This window comes from Acinonyx jubatus, chromosome B2 (assembly GCF_027475565.1).
Source record: "Acinonyx jubatus isolate Ajub_Pintada_27869175 chromosome B2, VMU_Ajub_asm_v1.0, whole genome shotgun sequence".
Lineage (NCBI taxonomy): Eukaryota > Metazoa > Chordata > Mammalia > Carnivora > Felidae > Acinonyx > Acinonyx jubatus.
Genome location: NC_069385.1, coordinates 114,032,222 through 114,050,838, shown reverse-complemented (window position 1 = coordinate 114,050,838; position 18,617 = coordinate 114,032,222). Strand labels below are relative to the sequence as shown.

The 18,617-nt window shown below is 53.4% G+C and overlaps 1 protein-coding gene across 3 annotated transcripts in view; it reads right to left on the bottom strand.

The window, feature by feature from the left end:
• MDGA1 (MAM domain containing glycosylphosphatidylinositol anchor 1) overlaps window positions 1-18,617 on the bottom strand; it is a 60,242-nt gene that overhangs the window by 40,937 nt on the left and 688 nt on the right. The window lies entirely within an intron of this gene.

Below are 18,617 nucleotides of genomic sequence, written 5' to 3'. Positions count from 1 at the left end.
CAGAACAGACGACTGTTTACCGCTATGTAAAAATGTATTGACAGGTATGGGCAGGGAATTTAGAATGAATGGTTAATGTTTGATGGTCATTGGGTTCCTTTTTTTTCCCCTATGAAGTTGTTTAAGTGGGTAATAATAACAATAACAACCCTGAAAGCAAAATCAATCCTGTGGCTTAAGAGCAGGTGGGGCCTTAGACCCCAGGATGGGAAAGCAGGGAGGGAAGGACAGTGTTTCTGGAGAGCCTACCACGGCCAGACAGCAGTCTGACCTGACTGCTTCAAATGTCTCACGGCCCCTCCAGGCTGGCCTTCACCCCAGCTCAGAGGGGGCAGGAAGATTAGCTCTGAGGTTTAAAAATCAGGGAGCAGAGGGGCGCCTGGGTGGCGCAGTCGGTTAAGCGTCCGACTTCAGCCAGGTCACGATCTCGCAGTCCGGGAGATCGAGCCCCGCGTCGGGCTCTGGGCTGATGGCTCAGAGCCTGGAGCCTGTTTCCGATTCTGTGTCTCCCTCTCTCTCTGCCCTTCCCCCGTTCATGCTCTGTCTCTCTCTGTCCCAAAAAATAAATAAACGTTGAAAAAAAAATTAAAAAAAAAATCAGGGAGCAGAGATGTAAGGGCCTGATTCACTTTACGCCTCTCTTCACATCCAGTGACCTCAGGAGGACAGCACTTACTTCCCCCCCCCCCCCCAGGACTCCAAGGTGGAAGAGCCATTCCTCATCCCCACCCCCATTAGTGAAAACACTCTGTCCCTTGCTGTCAGCGAGAAACAGTCCTCCCTGACTTCTCTCCTTCTCCCACACCCCACACCCAATCCATCAGCAAGCCCTCTCAGCTTGACCTTCAAAACTGATTCCCAACTCGAAGGGGCGGCTGGGTGGCTCAGTCCGTTAAGCATCTGACTCTTGGTTTCGGCTCAGGTCATGATCTCATGGTTTCATGAGTTCAAGCCCCGTGTCAGTCTCTGCACTGTTGGTCCATGAGTTCTAGCCCTGCCTCGGAGCCTACTTGGGATTCTCTCTCTCTCTCCCTCTCTCTGCCTCTCTCCCACTCACACTGTCTCTCTCTCAAAATGAATTTGAAAACAAAAAACTGATCCTAACTCTGACCCCTAAGATACCACTCTAGTTTAGCCATCACCACCTCCTGCCCCAATTACCATAGCAGCCTCCTGATAGGTCTGCTCTCCTTCCCTTGCCCGGTTCAGTCTGTTCTCTGCAAGAAGCCAGAGGGATCCCTTTACAACACTAAGGTCCCATCCTTCCTCTGCTTCCTCTCCTCTTCCCTACCATGACTTCCATCTCATGTGGAGTCAAAGCCAATGCCTTTTCAACGTTTATTTATTTTTGGGACAGAGAGAGACAGAGCATGAACGGGGGAGGGGCAGAGAGAGAGGGAGACACAGAATCGGAAACAGGCTCCAGGCTCTGAGCCATCAGCCCAGAGCCCGACGTGGGGCTCGAACTCCCGGACCGTGAGATCGTGACCTGGCTGAAGTCAGACGCTTAACCAACTGCGCCACCCAGGCGCCCCGCCAATGCCTTTTCAACAGGCTACCATGCCACCTTGTCATCTGCTCCCTTAGGTTCTACTACACTCCACGTTGTGGCCACACTGCTCTCTCTGCTGTTCTTCAAAGCAGGCCAAGCCCACTCCTACCTCAGGGCCTTTGCACTTGCAGCTCCTGCTGCCAGATTGCTCTTCCCCAGATTTCCAGAACTCGCTCTCCCTTACCTCCTACAGCTCTTTCGAGAGAGAGAAGCCTTCCCTGACCACTCCATTTAAAACAGCATGCCTGCCCCCACTTTTACCATTTTCAATCCTTTTCCCTGCTGTGTTCTTCATAACACTCATCGACACCTTGCATATTAAACAGTCACTCATTTATTCTCTTTCTGTATCCCTTTCAAAAGGCAAACACCCCTGGGAGGGAAAGCATGTGAAATCCCTGAAAAGGATGAACAATCTTCTTTTCCTTTTTTCCAAGAGTCAATTCAGGAAGCATAAAGTTTGGGAACATATTTTCTTTAGCATTGAGTACATTTATAAATCAAGAAATGCAATACCTGCCCCCCTATTAAGTATTTTCATTATTGTTTTTTTCTCCATCACTGAAGGGTTTCACTCCTTTTTTTGGCTAAAATTTTAGAAACCACGTAAGTGGCTTGCACCGTAGGATCTGATTATAATGCTGAGCCTCTGAACAACTTGTAAATGATTTGGAACCCAGTAGGTCGGGGGAGAAAAGTGAAGAACTTGGGGATGGGGGAGGCCAATTGGACCAGAGTTCAATCACAGCCAGAGACAGAAAAGTCATTGCTGTTAGGAAGTGCCCAGGGGCTGAGGAGGTGGGCGGGGGGGGGGGGGGGGGGGCTGCCTCTTAGGAGGAAACTGAGGTCTGGAATAGGCAGTGGTGCAGTAAAGGGCTGGGTGCAAAACACACCTGTCTCCCCACCTACAAAGTGGCTGAAAGGGAACGTTGTTGCCATAAACTTCCAAGAGGAAGATGGGAGGAGGGCTGGAATTCTGCCACCCCTTCTCCTGGAACAGGGTCTCCATCTTGCTCCCTCTTTCTCTGGATAATGCGTCACATGCCTGTACACAGAGCCTCACATGCCACTTCCCTGGTGGCTGCCTCTGTGACTCACTAGCTTCCTGAGCCAGGCCCAGGCACTGGAAGCACCCACTTAGCAGGGCCTCCCCTGGACGGTCGCCGTCACGTACTCCCCATGTGCCGGACACTGGCAAAGAATGGCTTTCGAGGGGCGCTTGGGTGGTACAGTCGGTTAAGGGTCGGGCTCTTGATCTCGGCTCAGGTCATGAGTTCAAGCCCCGCATCGGGCTCTGCGCTGATGGCACGAAGCCTGCTTGGGGTTGTGTCTCCCCTTCTCTCTGCCCCTCCCCTGCTCGTGCTCGTCCTCTCAAAAATAAATAAACACATTAAAAAAAAAAAAAAAGAATGGCTTCCATGCATTCCCACTCCCTCTTCACCACCGCCCCCTCAGGAAGGTGCTATTATAATGCCATCTTGTACATGAGGCACAGAGCACAACCTGCCCGGGATCGCACAGCCAGGCAGCGGCTGAGGCAGAACCTGAACCCAGATCTGTTTCAGAAGCCTCTGCTCCTTGAGGCCGCATGCTCCCACCTGAGAGAGATGATTATTCATCAGCTTTGGTATATTTAGTTGCTGGCTTCTGAAATTAGACCTTGGTGGTGTCATGGAGCCTGGCAAATCATGTGCAACAGCTGACCTCAGAGCTGCGAGTCACTGACACCTGGGTGTGAAGAACGTCTCTGGTTACTCCCCTCCCTGCGGGCACTGACCCAAGAAGGAAGGAAAGCAGTGGAGGGGGGTGGCTGTAGGACCACTTGGCTGACCCTTCCCAGAATCCTTGTCTCCTGTTGCCATGGTGCCACCTCTGCAGAGGCCGGGGTCCTGGCGGTGAGGGTGAGGTGGGGCCAAAGGAAAGCTACCTGCTAGAAAAGGAGCTAGCCTGTTCACGGGGTCCCTCTGGAAAAGGGGGCTGCAGAGGCGTCAGTACTGAGACTCTGTCACCAGGCCCACCCTCAGGTGGAAGGGAGAGAGACTGAGCAGAGATGGGGGGGCGGGGTGACAGAAGTATGTGGAAGAGGGGGAAACTGAGGCACATGAGGCGGCCTGGCACCTGCAAGGACTGGATACTCAATAGTACTAGCCCAGTGCCCGGCAAACTGTAGGCACTTAATGAATGTCAGTCAGAGCTGTCATTATCGTAAGTGCTCAAAAGAGTCTTCCTGGGCAGGACAGCAGTGAGCCCCAGTTCGCTCAGACCAGGTTCGAAGCCTGAGCACTGCGCCAGGAAGATGCACTTGGGACTCCCGTGGAGAGGGGCTCTCTGCTCTGCACAGCAGCTTTTCCAAAGTCTCAGCTCCCCTCAGAGCCTGAGCAGCTCTGTTCCCGCAAGGCTGGCTGGGGGGGCTTCAGGAGAAGAATAGACCCTCCTGCCACTCAGCCCAGCTGGGGCCACTGTCCATGGGCCCGGCCCAGCCCCCATCCTGGCACGGGCGCAGCGGGTGAGCGCACGCCTGGCACAGGCCCCAGTGCCCGGGAGAGAGGCTCCGAGCAGGCGGCTTTGTATTTTGTGAAAACCAAATCCACAACTGAGCTCTCCAGCCAAGCAGGGCCTGCTGGGAAGGCTGGCGGGCCTCTCTTCCCGTCCCCCTGCTGGGGCCCACCCTCCCCTCCTCAGCCCCCACCCCAGGAACCATGGGGAGCACCAGCTGCCACCCCGGCTGGCATGGGGGGCTGAGGGGGATGGGCCCGGGCCCAGCGCTTAGTGAGCCAGGGTTCACCCCTCCCACCCTGACCCCCTTCCTGCCTAGAATAAATTGGAATACAAATCAGAAGGAAACGCTTTCCTCTGTTTGAACAAATTGCTATGGATTCCTCCCTGTCTCAGGTCAGGGCTCGCAATGGGGGATATTTTCACTCGCCGACTGCTAATAGACTCAGGAGAAGCTGCTGGATCGATGGAGGCCGGGGAAAATTAGCCAGGAGCTCCAGGCCAGCCTCGGCCTGCCCCTGGCCCCCACTTCAGGTCTCCTAGAAGCGGGGTGGGGGGAGGTGAGCCATAACCCAGGCTGGATATAAGCGCTGAGCTGGCGGCCCAGAGTGCTGGATGCCCGCTCCTGCCCCCTGCCTGGGAGCCAAGGGCTGCCTGGAGAGGCAGTGGGATAAACGTAGACCCAAAGAAGGCCCCCGAAAGAGGTCAGCAGTCTCCCCGCATGTACACATCTGGTCCCCTGTACGCAGGCTCTTCTGTACATCACCATCACTTTCAGCACATGTATGCCCTGGTGTATTTACGGGTACACAAAAAATACATGTAAAGTGCACGTGCACAGGGTAGAGAGAACGGGGGGGGGGGGGTATATTTTAGCTCCTATCAAGGTACCCAGTGGGAGCAGTTTATCTCATGCCAATGGTCCTACACACACACACACACACACACACTGATTACCAGCACACAGAACTACCTCCCCTTTTGCCTCTCAGCCTGGCTCTCTAGAGCCACTCCTTACACCTGCCCCAGCTCCAACAGAATGAGGGGGAGCAGACTGGGAGGCACGCATCCCACCCCTGCCCTGGACAGCCTCACAGCCTCTGCTCCTTCAGCTCCAGAAAAAGGGAGTGAGGCAGTCAGGGATGTTGATGCTTCGGGCACATCAGGGCATCCTGCAGGACTGAACCCTCCCAACATTGCCCGAGGTCACTGTGGCAGTGGGCAGTGCCAGGGGCCATGGCTGTATGGGAGAGCTAGAGGAGGCAGGAGGGGAGAGCTCACTGTACGTCCCAGAAGGAGGTGGGATGTCTTGATCACAGGAAAGCCACTCAGATCTCCTGATGGCTGCCCTAGCCCATGTAAAGCCACACAGGCACAGGCACAATGCATGCACGCGCGCGCGCACGCACACACACACACGCTCCCTTCAGTACATCAGAGCCCAAGTCTGGCTTGGAAGGGATGCAGGAGAGAATGCTGTGTTCACTGGCAGGCAAAACCCATGCCACTAGCTTGGTGTGACTCTTGCCTCTGGCCACCGGTATCTGCCTCTAAAAACTGAGCAGTTAGGGAAAGGTGACCTCTTAGCCCATTATCTTTGACCTTCCATGATTCCAGGCTGGGCTCCCTATTTGCTCTGTGGCATGAAGGCTTATCTTGCTCCTTCTCGGCCTCAGGTTTCTCTCCCGACAAATGATCAGATTTGCCCTAAGATCCCTCCTGGCTCTGACTCTACAAGCCTGTGATTCTGGATCTTTTCTTTGTCTTGCTCTCTGCCGTATCCTCAGTGCTGAGAACAGTGTCTGACACATAGGGGGTGCTCAGTAAATATCTGACTAATTAGTTAATCTCAGGTGGGTAGTGAAGAGACACAAAAATTCACAACAGGATGGAGGTGCTCTGATCTGGACCCATTAGGCCCAGGGATGTTCAGGGGTACAGGCTAGTCTGCCCACGGGAGGAGGTTTGGTTCCTGGAGAAGGAGGTGGACAGAAAGCAATCTACTTTTTCACCCACACAGAATTCTGCCTGTGGAGAGCTAGTCTCAGAGACTGTCCCCACCTCTTTCTTAGTTTTGAATTCAGCAGGTGGGTAGCTAAAGATCATGCCTCTCGTGGCAATGCCCAAAAGACCTGTAGACTCTGAGTTTGTCCTCAGTGATCCCCCAACCCTGCCCTCCCCAAGTGTAAGGCCCCCTTCAATCCATCAGGGAGAGCCTGGACTCTATCAGGAAGGTCTTGGGGAAATCGATGTGCTGGGGTTCTGGTCACAAAATCCTAGGAAGTAAATGAGCAGCTCACAGGTCTGATGGCCGCAAGGGAGAGTTTTTATCCCGGAGTCAGGGCTTATACATGCATCTAGAAGACAAGACCTAAGAACAAAGAGCTCAGCAAAACAGGCTGGATCGGAAAAAGCAAGACCGATGGCTTAGGCAGGATGTCGTACAGCTGTTGGTGCCTCCCCTCTCTGCACCACATCCTCTCCCCTGACCACCTCATTGCACACTGGCCAGAACCTGCTTCTCTCTGCCTGAGGCCATCTCTGGCCACTAGAGCTTACATTCCATGCCTACTGGGCTAGAAGTACCAGGAAATTAATACCCCCAGGAGCAGCCTTCAACCAACACAGATAGGAGTTGGTGTATACATGCCCCAGCTCCTTCACCATGGTGGGAGAGTGTTTTACATAGTGTCCCAGAGGTCCCCAATGGGACACAGTAGTGACTGGCTTGACGGGGCACCTTTTATTGGTTCCCTGTGCTTCCCTGTCTTACATCTCCATTTCCCTACCACAGTTTTCCAAGCTCACCTGCCAAATAAACTACCTCACTTGGCTCCTTATCTCGGCATCTGCTTCTGGGGAGCCCAAACTGAGCCCAAGCCAATCCTGATCATCATGGTGTCCACTATTAAATCTCTCACATGGCCACAACCCAGGACCCTCATACTGCTTAACAATCACACCCACCAACATCACATAACCTACCATGCTTCCCTACCTCTACCCATGACTTCCTTGGAAACTTCCTTGCATGAATACCAACACTTCAAGATCCAACTCATCTGATCAACCAACCTGGGCCACTGGAGAAAGGCTTGAGGGCTGCCAGGTACTCCCAGAACAACCTTCTGGTAACATAGACCATGCTTCTGCTGGCTAACTTGTCAATAACTCCAAGGTGAGACTCAGGCAGTGTGACAGAGATGTTGGGCCTGGTGGGGACTGGCAGCAAACTCCAGTTCACATTGCCAAGCCAACTGCTTCCTCTACCCACAAGGGGGGCCTCCCTGACATTTCCATTAAGGACTTCTAACATCTAAGCAGGAGCCCTGGACCCAGAATGAGCCCCAGATCCTACAGTCCAGATGCAATGAGGCCTGGGAATGAGACATAGCCTTCACAGGGGTGAGGGGAGAATTATAAAGGTGTGAACACAAAAAAGTTTGTAAATACCATGTAGACATGTCCTGGCTTCTCCTTGAACCTACGAGGTGATACTGGATAATGAGAAAGATGCAGCTGTAGAGTCCCTTGACATGGCTTTTAACTTCAGCTTTGACACCTAATTGCTGTGTGACCTTGGCAAGCCACTTACCTTCACTGGTCTGTTTCTTCTTGCACTGAATCTCGAAGATCTGCTTCTGGGTCACTACTTAAGGCAACTGCCTGGCAGATGAGCTCACTCCTTGCCACACCTTGAGACCCCATCTCATGGCCTTTCCTCTGTCTACTCTGTGGCCTTATTCCAGAAAGGAGAGTAAAGCCAGGCCTTGCCACCTCCAGCCTGCCTTGTGGACTTATGTACTTTACTGGAAGTTAAAGTGACCTCCCCCAAGGTCCCTCTGCATTTTACTGAAATGCCAGAACCAAACACAGGTAGATGGGGCCACCAGAACCCAGCTCCCTACCTCTACCCTCCTGATGTCCCTCTCAGACATAGGAAAAAGTGCCTTCATTAAGAGTTCCTTAAGAATCACATAGGGAAAGTCTCGGGGCCAAAGAGATGTTCAAGTTCAGCTCAAAGGCCTCAGCTCCCGAATCTTTCTGATAAGAGATTATGTTAAGGTGAGTGGAAATAGGGTCAGACAATGAGAAGTTTCCAGCAACAAGGACCAGAGACACTGAGCAAACAGCAAATGGAGTAGCCTGGTCTCAGATGGGTGTGGGCCTGAGAGGGAGAAAATGAGCTAGATCATCACCTCTACAGTACTCTCCAGTCCCTGGCTTCTAGTATGGACCTTCAGTTTCTGGTCTAAAAATCCACAGCGCCCTCCTGGTGGCTGTGAGCAAAAAGAGCTACCTGCTAGTGGAAAGGGGTATCGGCCAGCAGAAATGAACAACCTCAGGCAAGTGTGAATGGTGCCGGGGTGGGGAGGAAGGAACAAGAGCACTGGAAGATACAGGGCACCCGGGTGGCTCCGTCACTTAGGCATCTGACACTTGATTTCGGCTCAGGGCATAATCTCACCGTTCATGAGTTCAAGCCCCGCATCAGGCTTTGCACTGACAGCTCGGAGCCTGCTTGGGATTCTCTCTCTTTCCCTCTCTCTCTGTCTGCCCCTCCTTTGCTTGTGTGTGCTCGCTCTCTCTCTCTCTCTCTCTCTCAAAATAAATAAATAAACTTAAAAAAAAAAAAGGAGCACTGGCAGATGGGAAACTAGACCCCTCATGAATGTCTGGGTGACCCTAAGCAAGTCTCCTCCCTATATCTCTTCTGGGCATCCTCAGAGCAGCCAGAGCCCCTGAGCTAGGCCGGCAGGGAGGGGTGAGAGCAGCGCTGACATCCATCTAAATCCCCTCTCATTTCAAGAAATGCCAACTGGCCCCAAGGTAGGGATTTGTGGTAAAGACTACTCATTACCTACCCAATACCCATTCTCCACTTCTTTCTAACGTAACCTGATATTTTCCTAGGTGACAATGTGCCCATCTAAAAGACTGCATGTCTCAGCGTCCCTTGCAGCTAAGAATAGCCAATGGGATGCAAGCAGAAGTCATTGGGAGGGGGCTTCTGGAAAAGCTCTTTAATAGAAGCTGACTCAGCTGGCAGGTCCACCCTTTTAAATGTTCCTCCTTTCCTCCTGCCTGGAATGTGTCATGATGGCTGAGCCCCAGCAGCCCTTTGGCGACTTTGAAGCAAAATGCTCTAAGGCTGGAGTTCATTATGCTGAACATATGTGTGTGTGTGTGTGTGTGTGTGTGCGCGCGCGCGCGCGCGTGCGCATACACACACACACACACAGATGCCTGGTTCCTACTCCCACACGTTCTGATTTAACTGGTAAGAGGTATGACCTAGGCATCAGGATTTTTAAGCACCCAACCTGGTAATTCTAACACGTGGCAGAGTTTGAGAAGCACCATTGTAAAGAGAGCAGAGCAATAAGGTGAAAAGAGAATGGATCTCCATTGACCAGGAAGTCACCATAGCAGTCATGGATAGTCTACCTCTCGACTTAAGAAAATCAGCTTTAATTTGTTGGCGGCTCTGTAGTCAAGTCTTTGTTTCTAGCAACAGAATGTGATGTCTATCTGATATAAGACTGAGGGTCCTCAGCCAACCCATCCTCCACAACACAGGCTGGGGAACAAAAAATGGCCAGATACTTCCTTCAGGAACCTCACATGTGGGGCAGCAGGCAGACCCTAGACTTTGCACTGGGCAGGCTTGAGTGCAAATCCTTACTCCACTACCTGCTAACCCTACAGCCTTGGGCAAATCACTCAAGCTTCTCCAAAATGAGGGCTTTGGAAAGGACTGCACTCTCCTGCTCCACTGTGAGCTCCCCGGGGGCAGGTGCCCTTCACCCCTGCAGCCACGGCACCCACTACCCTTCCAGACACTCGGCAGATAGATATTCATTAAATATTTGCTTGGTTTACACTGAATTGCTGTGATGTGGTCCAGCTCTGAAATTTTCATTTTTCTCTAAACCAAAAAGAGAAAAGAATAAACAAAAGGGCAACGTTTCAACATGGTAACAGAATTTACCTACTGAAAATCAATGAAAACAGCATTTCTGGGGCAGTTTCTTTCAGGCTCTCTAGGTTTGGGACTGGAAATCCCGTGGTCAGAAGCAGAGGGAGGGGCCAGTCTCCCAAAGATCATGACCTGCACTTGCCAGTTAGAACTCTTAAACTAGAAAGCCTCCCTGCTCCTAATTTACAGAAAAATAAGCATAGGGTTTTTTTTTTAAACCCCAGGGTCCAGAGCTTGGCTGAAACAAAGCTTGGGCGGTGACCTAGAAAACCCAGAAATGCCCTCAGAAAGCCCAGGGGAAGAAGACATCTGTTTGGGCCTGACTCATTCGGATGCACTGTCTACACCAGCTGTGCCCGAGAATCGAATGGAGAGCTCTTACAACCACAGCTGCCTTGATGCCACCTGCAGAGTTTCTGATTCAGGAGGTCTGGGGTGGAGCCGGGCATCTGTCGTTGAAAAAGCTCTCCAGGTGGTTCTGCCATGCCCCTGGGGTTGAGAACCACTTCTCCACGCAGCTTCCAGCCCTCCAGATAACCAAAGTCTATTTGAGCAGAGTTTCTTGGACTGGAAAGGAACCCAGAAGAGCGTGGGGTGGAATCTCCAAAGCTGGCCAAGCAGCGTCCTCATGCCTGCCCAGGCCACCACCCACTGACCCAGATCGCCCACCCCTGCAGCCCAGCTTCCCACAGGCGGAAGGCCAGGCAAGGGGAGCAGGAATTGCCGTTCAGGCCCTCCCTGGCCCGCCACGTTTCTCAAAAGCGCAGCCCGCACCTCCTGCTTCAACAGGCCACCCACACCCGGGGCTCCCTACCATCTGCCTGCTCTCGCGAAACAGAGTCCCCAGGGTTCGCCTGAGAGCTTGCAAAGCATTATCACTGTCGGGCTTCTCTGGAATCCTAAGAGGCGGGCATGCCTAAACCGGCCTTCCAGATGGGGAAACTGAGGCTCGGAGGTGAGGCTACTGGGCCACAGCCCCTCACAGGCAGCAAGCCACCTACTTGGCCCTCCATCCCAAGTCTGCCGCTTGAGCCTAACCTCCTTCCTGGTTGCCCTTGCTATCCAAAGAGCGACTGGACCAGCAGCACGGGCATCACCCCGAGGAGTTCGTTACAAATGCAGAGTCTCAGCCTAGCCCCAGACCCACTGAATCAGCATCTGAGGTTTCCCCAAGTCCCCAGAGGATCTCGAGGAGCCCTGCTGCCTCTCTGCCAACCTCCTAGTCCCCAGATGGCCCTTACTCTGTCTCCTCCTCCACCTTAGATGGCCCTTCCTCCCACAGACCCCGGCCCTTCTCCTGGCTTTCTGATCCCTGTCCCCTCTTAGGTCTCCTTCTTCCCCCCTGATGCCTTCTACTCTGTCTCCTCTCACTCCTTCCACCCCCAGGGTGCTGGTCTCAGCCCAGTGCCCCTCACTCTACTCTCTCTTCCCTGGCAATTTCAGTCCACTCATGATTTCAACCCACATTGTTCTGTGCACATAAATCCACGTGTGCAAATCTGCCTCTTCCCGAATGCTCTCTCCTGAGCATGAACACTCGTGTCCACTTACCTCACCACCAGGGCTCCCACACATCCCACACCACAATCCCACAAAGTTCAAAACTGCACAGGCGTCATTAGAATAAAGCGATGTGTTGAGGCCTGGCTGAGTGCTGAGCACAGTGCCCAGGGCTCCCCAGCACCGTCTCATGGTGTGCTTATCACAAACCCGTGCGGTGGGCTCGACTACCCACCGCAGTTTACTACTGTCGGCAGTAAACATTCCGACAAGCGGAAAAGCCATGCCTGAGAAAGCTGATGTAACCTTCCAGGCTCTCGTGGCTGGTGCCGGGCAGAGCTGGGGTTCGGCCCTGGTTTCTTACCCCAAATTCCAAGCTCTTAACTACGTCACGCCGTTGCCCTAAACCTGCCTGACTTCTGTGGCCTTTGCTCTGCCGTTGTGTGCCAAACCTCAGAGCCATTTTCAGCCCCAGCTCTTGCCTGTGCTCTTCCTGAAGCCCTTTTGGACCCTAATGATTGTACAGTCTCATTTCTTGCGTTTTCCGACAATCTCTAACCGGATCCCTTCCCCCACGCCCAACCCCCTACAGTCTATTCTCCACATGGCAGCTAGAGGGATTCTATTAAAAAGGTGTCAACTCATGTCTCTCTCTTGCTCAAAAGCCTCCCATGGCTCCCCCACGCCTCTCAGAATACAAGCCAACATCCTTACATAGCCTTCAAGACTGCAAACAACCAGGCCCCACTAACTCTCTCATGCCACCTCCTCCCCCCGGCCCCCGCATCGCTCACTTTGCTCCAGCCATACTGGACTCCTCATTGTTGCCAAACAGGCCAGGCAGGCTCCTACTCCAGGGCCTTTGCACTGGTTAATCTCCTGCCTGGAATATACCTCCTGCAGATATCCACTGGGCTTCCTCCCTCCACATCTTCAGCTCTCTGTTCTGGTGGCACCTATACAAGGAAGCCTCCCAGCCACTGTCTGTGAACTTGAACCACAGTCTACCCCTCCTTGTCCCTTTAGCTCCTCTCCCCTTTTTCATCGAACCCATCACCATAGGATGCATTTTATACTTGTTTACTGTTTACTGTCTGTTTCCCCTCAGCGTGAATGCAAACTCTAAGAGAGTAAGAGCTTATTTCTCTCGCCAGATATCTCGTGTTCCATACAGAGCCTTTACTCCCTGTGGTTCTTGTACCTGAAACCTCCTGTCCATTCTCACAGCCACCACCCTGGATGGAGTTCTCCCTATGAATTCCCCAGACAACCGCGGAACCTCCCAACCAGTCTCCCTCCTCCTGACCATATATACCCTCTTCAAAACACACAGCTGCACAGCAGCCTGAAATATGGCTGACATCAACCCATTTCTCTGCTCAGGACCTTCCTGACAGCTTCTCCCAGACCCAGAATTCCAGCCTCCTACACCCAAACACAGGCTCCATAATCCGATATGGGTTTGAGCCCAGCTCCAGCACTTGGACAGGTAACTTCATCTTTCTGAGCCCTGTTTACTTTTTTGGTAAAATGGGCTGAAAATGACTCACTCCAAGGGTTGTAGTGACCGCATGTTTGTAGTGAGTGCACGTTTGTGATCTCAGCCCAGGCAGTAAACATTAGCCATTGTTATGATTGTTCCTTTGCTGTGCCAACTCTAAGTGCCCATTCTTTTTCAACTGATGTTCCAGCCCGACGGAACAACTCATTACTCCCTGCACAGACCAGGTTCTTTACCCTCCATGCCTTTGCCACAGTGAGCCCTCCATCTGTGATGTTCTCCTCAGCCCTTACTTCTATTCATCGAGCCAGTTGAAACGCCCCCTTCACAAGACCTTGGAAGTAACTTCCTAACCCTTTGAATTCCCTCAGTCCTTTATCTGCCCTTGCCACATGGCATTTACCAAGATCTTCAGGAACCATCTTGTGTGTAACTCCTCTCCCCTTCTCCTTGAGGGAGGAAACTCCATCTTTCCTACCTCCAAATCAGAAGGTCCCCAGCGATGGAGCCTCGTGGCCACTTCTTACCAGCTGTGTAACCTTGAGCAGGTCACTTAAGTGTCTGTCTCCTCTTCTCTTAAATGCGGACAATAGGACATGCTGTGCTAACCTCTCAGAACCTTACGGGAATCAGAGGCATACGAGCACTGGGTAAAGGCACATGACACTTACTCCCTATGAGGGATTGTTGTAATAACCAATGATTCTCTCGAAAAGAGTCATTCTTCTTTGCATAAAGGGACACCTGAAAGAACCATCACCAAATGCAGGGTGGGATATCAAGTGAGCTTTACTTTCTTCCTTATAATTTTTTGTATTCTCTGATTGTTTTGCAAAGAGCATGTGTTACTCATTGACTGCGGGGGTGGGGGGTGGGGGTAGCAATTCCATTGTTTAAAAAAGATTCCTCTGCTATTAAGCATTGGTCTCGACTCCTGTATCGGCATTCAAATGCAGTAGGGTCCCTTAATACCTAGTTCCTGCCATGGGCAGATGGTGTGCCTGCAAAGCAGAGTGTTCTGAGAAGGGGAGGAAGATGAAGAACAGGGGCCACACCCCAGGTTCACAAAGAGGCAGCGCTGTGATGGATACAGTCTCAGCTCTGCACACCGCCCCACCTGGGCAGGATCCCACAGAGCTGAGTCCTACTGCCGAGCTCTCTTGTGGCATGGGGCGCAGCAAGTGTGGCTTTGGCCACAGGCAAATGCCCTGGGACAGGGGGTTGGGTATGTGGGAGGTGGAGGTGGCCTGGAGCATCAGAAGGCCTTAAGGAGCTCCCATAGACCCCGGGCTGAGGAACTGGAATAACTCATCCCACCGGGAGTCTTGAGGCCCAGGGAGCCCAGAAAAGGCAATGTGGTGGCCAAGCCCTCCCCCTGCTGGCCACATCTGGAGTGGCAGTGCCAGCAGCATCAGGTACAGTCCTTGGGCAGCTACGCACGCTCCCTGCACCTGGGGCCTGGTCAGGCTCAGGTGTCCAGCGGCAGGTAGGGGGCAGGGCAATGTCCTGCCAGGACTGAGAGGCCCAAGGTCCTCTCTCCCAGGCCCCTTGCCTTTGTGGGGTGCAGCACTGCCTGACCCAACATGGAGATGGAAGACAAGAGTGGGGGAGAAGAAAGGCAGAGAAGTGGTGAGGAAGGAGGAAGGGAGGAGGTGGCAGAGAGGGGTCCTTCACACTTCAGCCTGTCTCACTACTCCCAGGCCCACCCGTGCCTTCTGGGCAGCTAGAGACGCTGGGGCTGCTACCACTGCCCGGATTTCCACCCCCGCCCCCAGGTATTGATTTCCTGCATCATTCATTTGCCGGGCCTTGGCGGCCGTGATTAGCTCCTTCCATTCTCCCTCCGGAGCACTCCCCCCGCCAACAGCCGCCCCCCCCCCCCCCAACCCCGTTCCTCCCTGTTCTAGCAAAGCAGAGCTAATGCCAGGCTCTAAAGGAAGCTTTGCCGCCCGGCCCCAGCAACTCACAGCCAAGCCTGGCCAATTACAAGTGGGCCCCTGGCATGTCCCCAGCACACTCCCTCAAGGGTGCTTTCCTGGCTAATAAAATCCTCTCTAACCACCCCCTCACCAGGGCCCCACCACCACCCATGAAACACCAATTCCCTGCCTGCAGTGTAGGATGGGGCACCATGCAGATCTTGACCCTAAGTGGGGCTCTCCAGGCTCGCTACTGGACCTGGGGAGTCCTCAGGCTGGCTCAGGGGCCAACATCAACTTCAGCAGGGAAAGGTGAAGGGGGGTGGGAAGACAATGCTGGCAAGGCAAAGAAACCAGCCTGACTTGTGGGCACAAGGCTCCGTCTCTCTCTCATGCAGTTTCCATAACTGGGAAGGAAGAAGGAACAGAGGCTGGAACCTTCTTGAGGACATTTAGAAACCCCCAGAGCCTTCCATTAGCCCTAGGGGACCAGTTTTCTGATGGCATGCCTTCTCCAGGGGCAGGGTTAGATCTGGACAGCCAGACTCAAGACTTGTGGTAGAAACTCTAGGGAGAAATCCCAAGAGTGCCCACAGCCAGGATCAACACCCAGAAGATGGCACTGGGAGACACACTTCCTGACATTCTTTCTCTGCACCCCTCAGAGGAGGGGGAAAAAAACCTGACTTGGTGATAATTCTGTAAGCTATGTTGCTCTTGTCAAATTATTCAACATCTGTCTTCATGTTCCCACAAAAATTAGCATAGGATAGTAGTTTCTGATGACACCTTTGGTGAAATATTTTGACTTCCACCAGTAAGTTGCAAACAACCTGTCTTAAGGATAATGTCAATTCCTACTCCTGCATATTAAATAATCCAGAGGTTTGCTGTGTTTTTGTAAGGGAGTGGAATCCCACTGACCTGCCCTGGCCGGGTGTCCGGCAGCTACGGGGAGAAGCGGAAGCCAGGATGGAGGAGCGGGTGTTTTCTGATGTTTTCCACACACGGGATGCCCTTCCTCCATCACCTGGCTCCTGCTTTTGCCCAGGGGTAGGCCTCTGGGGCCAGCCCACCCCCCTGGCCAGCCAGAAAACAGACTGCAGAATCCACCACGGAGCACAACAAACTGGGCCAGGAGATTGGGAGGCAGGGAGGGAAGAGGGGATCAGCTCCAAATGGACCATCTGGTCCAGCACTGGGCTGCCGTAGCATCTGTGTCCCAAAGAAGGAGCGAAACCACCTGGCCAGACTGAGAGCACCTCCCCAGCCCTGCTGCAGACAGCAGACCTCAGACCCCGGCAACAGGACCCTCAGATGGAAGCAGCCAATAGGCTCTGGACACTTGCCTCCTACCAGCCTCAACAGAGACCCACAGCCCAAGCTAGATAGATCCTGCCGGCTTTGCCCTCCTGCTCTTCTGCCCTCTCGATTCGGCTTCCATGTTAATCTACCCCTCCCTCAGCCACGCAGGGCTAGGCAGAGGGGAAGGGGCCGGGTTCCCTCCCCAGGACACACTGTTTTCTTTTGTGCCTTGACTAAAACCGGCCTCTCCTCACTGCCAAGGCAGCACTGGGCTTTCAGCCTCTTCTCTCTCCTCCTCCCTGAGGTCTCCTACAGCTGCCAGTCTAGGACTCTGTGACTCTCCCTAAAGCAGAGACCCTCAGAGTGTGCCCCACTACCCTGCTGGAAAACATCCTAGACAGACTTCTTGGGGAGAAAGAATTTCAAAAAGCATTTCCTCAACCTCCCCCCACGCCCCGCCACCCGCAACCATGGCCCTTCATTCCTGCAGCAAACATTTGCCAAGCTCCTGCTGTGTGCCCGGCACCATGTTGGATGCCAGGATACAATGATGGACACAAGTGGCCATCTCTCACCCCTACACTCTACTCTTTCTCACGCTGCTTCATCTGCTTTAGGCAGAGAGGGAAACCAGGGTGGGGGGGGTGGGCAGAAGGACTACGGTAGTACCATAGTTCCCCCTTCTGCTGTCTCTGGCCAAAGCTTCTAGCATCACAAAGAACTCAGCAGCCTCTTGCCATCCTCCTTCTCATACTAGATCTTAACCTCTTCCCCATCTATCCCAATAAAAATGCTTCACTCTGCAATTTCCCTGAGGCGCCAGCCTGCCCTGGAGCCAACACCTCAAAGGGAAGATGCAAAGACTCTCACCCTAGAGCCCTGGGGTTGGCCCCAGTACACCCAGCGCACCTTGGTTTGCTCTAAGTGGAGAGCAACAAAAAGTGAGATCCAGGCACATGAGGGAGGAGAAAATACAGAAAATGAGAGGCAGATAAGCCAATGGCTAAATCCTGGTCCCCTAGGACTCTGAAATCAGGGTCTACAGACACTACTTCCATAGCCCCCACCTGACCCCAACCCTGCCCTTATTGCTGGGGTTTCCAGGCTAGGCTCAGAGGGGCTTCCCCAACATGGGCCCTGTGCAGCCCTGGAGAAGTCTGGAAAAGCTGGAGGGGACCAAGGAGAGGGATGACCAGGAGATAGTTCGCCAGATCTGCCCAAGGACACTTAGGGGGGAGGGGCAGAGTAGAGGACAGTAGGGAACAGTGAGGGTTCTCTGTCACCCTCAGAGCCCCTGAGGTGTGGTGAGGAGGTAAAGACCTCAGTGACATCCATCTTAGGCCACCTCTTAAGGAGGCAGTGAAGCTACAAGAAAACCTTGGGGACAACGAAGAAAAAGAACCCCCCCCACACACACACCCCAGACCTCTGGTGTCTTCCTCTGCCCCCGGGGAGGCCTCTGGGGCTAGCTCAGTGGCCTCCTCCCCACAACCCAGCCTCTCTAGGTCCCTGCTACATTCTTCCTTCTTTTTTCCTCTTCTGGCCTATGTAAAGGGCCAGGCAGTAAGAGACACACAAACTAATTAAGAGCAGAGTTTGGCCAGATGCCTGGGCCGGCCTCCCCAGGGAATTATGCCCAAGCCAGCTAGCTGTGTAGAGCCAGGAGCATGTCACCTCCCAGACACCCCTCAGGACACCCCTGCCTCTCGCGAGGTACCAGGAGGCAACGCCAGCCACCCCCAGAAGGAAGCATTTAACATCTGCGCCCCAGGCTGGTGGCTGGGGGGACAATGTCTCTGCCTCCACACCAACAGAACAGGTCAAACTCTCCCCTGATCTAAAGATGAATAATTAGGCCCTGGACTCAGGATAGAGGGACGGGGAACCCTCCCACCCCACCTATACAATATTAAAAAGTGATCTGTGCAGACCATCCTGCAGTCAGAAGGCAGAGTAAGGGCCACTAGGCCCTGAGACTGTAAGGTCGGGGCACTGAAGCCTATTAGAACTCAGAAGGAGGGTCCCTGAGAGTGGTGAGCCCTGGGGTGATCCTGGACATTGATGCCTGCTCTCAGGACCTCTCCACAGGAACACCCACGGGAGAGACAGGAGAAGGGGTAACCGGCCAGAGTCCCCTTAGCGCCGGAAAGCGAGGCGTAGGGACGCAGGAGCAAAGCTGCGTGGCAGGAGGCAGAGTTTGAACACGTAGCCCGATGGGTGCGTGCCGTGTTTGCGTTTCCTGGGGACGGTGGCTGAATGCGTCCGTGTATGCGCTCAGGGAGAAAGAAGGTGGGGCTGGGGTTTTGTAGCTGGGAACCGGGGATGGGAAGAACTGGCTCAGGCTAGAACCGAAAACGGATGCCG